Here is a 6365-nt window from a genome sequence, read left to right on the forward strand (position 1 = left end):
CCATTCCCAACACTGGTAAGAACACGGTTAAAGTTTTAGCAGTATCATCAATGTTATTTAGGGAGAAGTAAAATCTAGTATCATTCGAAAATTGTTTACCTTCACTGCATGCCTCCATAGTACTTTTGATAGACTTATAGTATAGATTGCGTCACTAGGGTACCGTTTTTTATTTATTGGTTGATATGATGAGTTTCCAATTCGTACAAAGTTTCTATCAACCAAGTAATCTCTCTCGTCTCTCAAAACCTTAATCTTCAATACCGATGGACCGTAAATCATATAGTAGCAGTTCATGCACAACCCTTATAAAATCAACAGAAAGGTAGAGTAATATCCAGAATTCAAGGTACATTTGTTCTCATCCATCATTTTTAGCGCATCATATAAATGTTTAAAGGTCGTTTATGAATGGCAGAGGCAAGGGACAGTGACATTGCCCTATCAAGTAGTACCATATATACATATGATCAGTGCCCAAGCCCCTCTCCACCCCAGCTTAGGACTAAGGAGGGCCACGCAATGGCACTGATGACTCGGCAGATAGACCTATGAACTCTCCCGAAACCCCCCTCCTTGGATCTCACAAATGGTGAGATTGCAGCGACCAAAGGAACTAACATTTGAGTGGGACTCAACCCCAGTTCACCAGTCAGGGACGTTACCACATCAGCCACCTTACCCATAAACAACAGAATAAATGGCTGTCTCCGTAAAATAATAATTTTCCCTACTGACTGGTTGTCTGACGCTACTAAGATTCTTTCTAAGTGAATGACTAGCTCTTGAAATAGAAGTATATATTTGAAATCGGTCTGTGTGAACTTAATTTCCGATAATCTACAGTTGAGCACCATTCAGAACTGGTGTAGCTATAGCCCCTTTCTTAGATTTAGGAAACTTACACACCTCGGTACTAGCATTTACTGTTCTGGTAATTATGTCGACAAGACTAGGTTTGTACTCTCATTACTTCATTTGCATCGTATCAAGTACAATATTTTTTATGCCCCTCTAGAAATAATCCTGGCGACTTTTATCCTATTAGATCTTTAATCTTGTGTATATGGTATTTCCATATTGGTTTTTTAAAGGATTCTACAAATTTATTAGTTCATGTGTTATGCTCATCTGATAGCCTGTTTTCATTTACATTTCCCATGACATAACTTGAAGAAACCACGCCATGTCTAAGAATCTTGGGAATTAACATTTCCCCATTACAAAACTTGAAGATAACGCCTGATAGTGTAAGAGTCTTGGGTATTAAAAGTCCAGTGTTGTATATCGTTGTATATTTTAACCTCGGGAGCTTTCGTACTTTTTTTACTAAGTGCCTCTTCGGCTGAAGAATTTTCAGAATGGTTCGAAGGTAAACTAAAACTATACGACAATAACAAGATTAAAGTAGAAGTCGAAACTGAAACGGAAAATGGAAAGAAAATGGCAGTATTCCAACGAGTGAACTGTCTTGATGTTCAAATAGGTAGTCGCCGGGTAACGATGTTTTGTAGCCTGTTGTGGATTCTCTCCGATCGTTTTGGTAGCGGTTTGTTTCAAAAGGTTAATGCTGAGGTCTAGCAAATTTGGCTCTGTTGGTGTCTGCATCATGGCTATCATCAATTGTAGCTATTTTATAAGCTTGTGCATGGGGACGCAGAGCATAGACAGAAGTATTGGCAAATGTAAATTTAAATTTTAATAACCTTTATAAAAAAAAAATCCTTTTACTAAGGTCTTCATGATTAAGATTTATCAAGTGTCCATTGCATGAATCGAGGCTCCCTCCACTTTCTCCTACGACCAATATCAGTCTTTATAGATTATTTTGGCGTTATTAAAATCAATTGTATGGTCTAAGATCTAGTTAATAACTAGATACAGCACTTACTTTGGAGGCCGAGAGAGCAACCTCTTCTGTATTCTTGCAAAAGAATTTGCAACGCTTTCCTTGTCTCCCCAACGTAACTAGTTGCAATCCTGACAGAAAATGACGTAGACCCCCTTTTTCTATGTCCCTGTTTCCTTTATTTTTGGTTAGTTAACGCGTGATTGTATTGTTGTTGTTGTGTAGTGCCTAAAAGTAATGTCAACGTTCCAGTTACTGTATTAATTTATTTCTTAATAACAAGGCTTGAGGAAATTGAAGACCTAGAAAGTTAATTTGATACACTGATAACATAATTAAATAGAAAAAAAAAGTTTCGAATAGATTTTTTATTCTTGCATTAATTATATCCTGGTCACGTATCCTGCATGCATTGCTAAATAAATTACATATTACATTTTCTTTGACCTGGTTTGAACGAAAAGAACGTTAAGTCTCTGTGTTGGTACTCGCGATACAATTTGAAACGGAATCCGTTGTCACCATAGAAGAGGCAATCTGCCATTCTCCTCGAAGTCTGTTGTGAAATTGGGAATTATGTTATTTCCCATTACACTATTTAGATTATATAACTTAATAAATGTCTGTTGCTGCTTCCTGGATTTTTTCCTTCATTTAGTTTTTTCCTCCTTAATAGGTAATTATATTGCACTTTACTGTTTTATATTCCACCTATGCACTTTTAGTTTTTAACCGACACTTTTCTTTAACCCTTTTTTTTTTTCTTTTAAGTGTCACTTATTGAACAAAGGATTTCTATCCTTAAGTTACAGCGTTTTCAACCATTTTTTGCTCTAACATATATAGTAATAAGGCAATCTGCACAGATTTATTTTACTGGCCATTGATGTTAGACTCCTTCCTGGCAATAATAGTCAATACTGTAAAATAGGGCATTTTAAGACAATTTATTTTTATGACACTTCCCTCATGAGAGCTGCAATATATAAATCTATAAATTTACACAATCTGGGGGTGGGGGTGGGATGGGGGGAAGACATACTGTAACTGGTTAAGGTCAAGGTCCATGAATCTTTTTTAGATTCATTATTGAGTGCAGCAAGAAGGATAGTTTTTCCTCACATGAGCATGGTTTCCTATTTTGTTAAAATAATCTTTCCTGTTTATGATGAAAACTTCGTTATTGGTTTGACCACGTTACATTCGAGAGTGAACGAATGTCAAATCTATTTATTTTAAAACTCCTATCAGAGGTTACTTGAAGTTTAGCATATTGTTGTTATAGCATATTGTTGTTATTACAATGCTCTAACTTGTTTTAAGAGTCTAATTATTTTAAACCTTCATTCAAGCTCTCTCATAGACCTGGAGTCAACGTTGTATGAATTAGTTGGTTGATTAATTGATTGACATATCTGGCATCCTGAATTTTATGGATTGGATTTATAAATTTGAGCCAAATGGTATATCCGTGGGTAAGTTTGTTAAGAAACTCCTGAATTGTGGTTTTATTTTTTTTTCTTCCTCGTAGTTTTTGGTCCATTTGTATTTCATTCCACCTGACTGCATATTTTATACGTAACTGATTGTTTCTGTGTTAATACTTTCCATAGCCTCTGTACCATGGTGTTCCACTGTCTTGGGTTACAGTTCTCTTGCTTGAGGTACACTCAAGTACACTATTTTACCTTATCTCTTCACCTTGTCTTGTTAAAGTCTTTATAGTTTATAAAGGAAATATCTATTTTAATGCTACTTTTCTTTAGATTTTATTTTTCCTGGTTTCCTTTTTTCCCTGGCTATTTTCCCAGTTGGAACCCCTGGGCTTATGGCATCCTGCTTTTACGTAAACTAGGTTGTAGCTTAGCAAGTAACAATTAAAATAATAGTAATAACTGGTAACGACTCAAGCTTACGGAGTCTGTCAGGGTGTTATGAAATATTTTTTAAAGCGTTGTCATTTCTCTTGGACCATGATAGCCACTTATCTCAGACTTCCAAGTAAATATAAAGAGAGGACAGGGTAGACTTACTAGGTCATTAGGAAAGAAGGGCATTGATGCATTGGGTTCCCCGTTAGGTCATTTTAATAAAGTGGGGTGTCATGCTGATGGTTAGATTATTTGGCTTTCTTTGAAAATCCATGAGGAGGATAATTTCCCTCTAGAAGCCGGCTGTGACCAACATCAATATGGAAGTTCTACAGGTTTCCTTTTAACGGGTTTCGTTAGTTTACCTAACTTGTATAATAAAGTGTCTGGCTTCTAACCATAAATATCTATGTATTTCTCGCATACCACTCTCATGGAGGGGGGGGGGGGGAGAGGGTGCACTCAAAACCCGGTGAGAGGGGGTACCCCGAAAGGTACATACTGAAACCACACTCCCCCGTAAATGGCCGAATCAGCGGCGATTATGTAGTTAAGGAAAAGGACGAGAGACGAGGGTGTGTGTGTGTGTGTGTGTGTGTGTGTGTGTGTGTGTGTGTGTGTGTGTGTGTGTGTGTTATTACCTAGTAGCCATTTTAACGGCTCGGGTTACATCATTTTTTTTTATTTTTATGGTGAACGATGCTTACGATTCCTGATTTTTTGCCTGTGAATTAAGCCTACCAATATTTAATATATCAATTTACTAGTGCAACTGGATTTTGAGACTTCATCATAATTAATTTATTTTTTATTCTAATCTGATGTAGACCCTTTTCATGAATCCTGATTGTTTAGTTGCAGAGACTTCATAGTTTTTTTTTTTATCACCGAATATATTCATAAATCATGAATTTATAATAAGTGACATGTGGTTACTGAATATTTATCTACCATTGAATAAATACGACCTATAATTTCTATTTATAGTAGAATTCGTCACTTTTGCTTCGGTGTCATAGCTGAAATAAATCTTTGTTGATAACATTAGAATAATTAGCAATATAAATCTCATTGCAAAAATTTGGGATATGATTAATTTGCTTATTTCAGCATCGCAAAATACTGAATGTTGACAAACTGAACGAAGAAAACAACAACCTTTCATGAATACAAAATCCCAGTGGAATAGGAAGACAGTATATGAAAACCTTGTAAATTGGCTGATGGATTTAGTCTCTCCTACGGGCCTTGTATACGATTCAGTTGAGGATCCAACATATTTTAATCAGGTTATGTATGTATTACGGTGAGCTATCGCAAAACGTGGATCATGCAGAATCCAATTCAATATCTTATTTCCTTAATAATTAGTTCAATATAGAAAATAGCATAACTGAAAAAAACTACAAGAAAATAATAGCCATTAAACGTGAACGAAGACTATAAGATTGAAGAAATTGACCTTAAAGATAAGTATTGCCAATATCTTAGGATTCTCAACTTGTATTTAACCTATTAATAGTTATTTAAAAGATCCGTTGTGTTTCTAATATTGGTTGTGTTATTTTATAATATATGATTGAGATTCCGATGAAGGCAAGATCAGCGACCAAAAAAAAAGTCAAACAACAAAATTTCAGAACGTAGTTTCGAGTGTTAAAAGATGATAATCAGGAACAGGGCTTTTGATGATATGCGATATTTTAAGAGTTCCTTGGTATTTTTCTTTATCAGCAGTATCATAGTAGCGGAGGAAATTTAACAGTATCACAGCGAGTGCCACAGAAATGTCTCGACAAATAATGTTGACGCTGTGAAAACTATAGTTCCCCCTAAAAGCCCATGCCGTTCTCTCTTAAATGTCGTACGTTTTCTATTACTATCCTTAACGTATTCTCTTGGAACCTTATTTTCGAGAACCTAATAACTCTTGTTCTAGAATACGATACTTTTTCATTTACAATTCATTGGTGTTTTATCTTGAAATTAACATTTAATATGTAAAAATGAAATTTTTGCACAGGTCCTACAACATAATATTGATGAGTTTAATATGCATATAACAGTATGAAGCTTTTGATTACAGTTTTTTATTGTCAAGTTATTTGACTTGGTTCTTTGTTTTTATTGGATTACCGAATTTCTACATAAAATTAATCTTAGCCCTTATCATCACAGCTAACAACGTTCTTCAAAATAAAGACAGGAGTATAGTCTTAATGAAACTGTATTTTGGATTCTCTAACATTCATTGGACCAGCCCGCCAGGCTGGGATAAACCCCCACCCCCCCCCCATCCCCATTCTCTCTCTCTCAGCCAGCCAGGCTGGGATAAAACCCCCCCCATCCCCATCCCTATTCTCTCTCTCTCTCTCTCTCTCTCTCTCTCTCTCTCTCTCTCTCTCTCTCTCTCTCTCTCTCTCTCTCTCTCTCTCTCTCTCTCTCAGCAAAACAATTGCAATGCCTTTTTATTTTATTCACTGGTTTTTATTTAGCAAAACCTGGAGCGTACCATTTATCATTCCCGTGTAATATTTGTATAGTTAGTTTTTTTTTTTTTTTTTTTTTTTTTTTTTTTTTTAAAGTGTTGTTTAGAGGTGCCGGAATTTTATTTTGGACAAAGGATAATGATATGCCCGTGACTT

The sequence above is a fragment of the Palaemon carinicauda genome, chromosome 18 (assembly GCF_036898095.1).
Source record: "Palaemon carinicauda isolate YSFRI2023 chromosome 18, ASM3689809v2, whole genome shotgun sequence".
In the NCBI taxonomy this organism is placed as follows: Eukaryota; Metazoa; Arthropoda; class Malacostraca; order Decapoda; family Palaemonidae; genus Palaemon; species Palaemon carinicauda.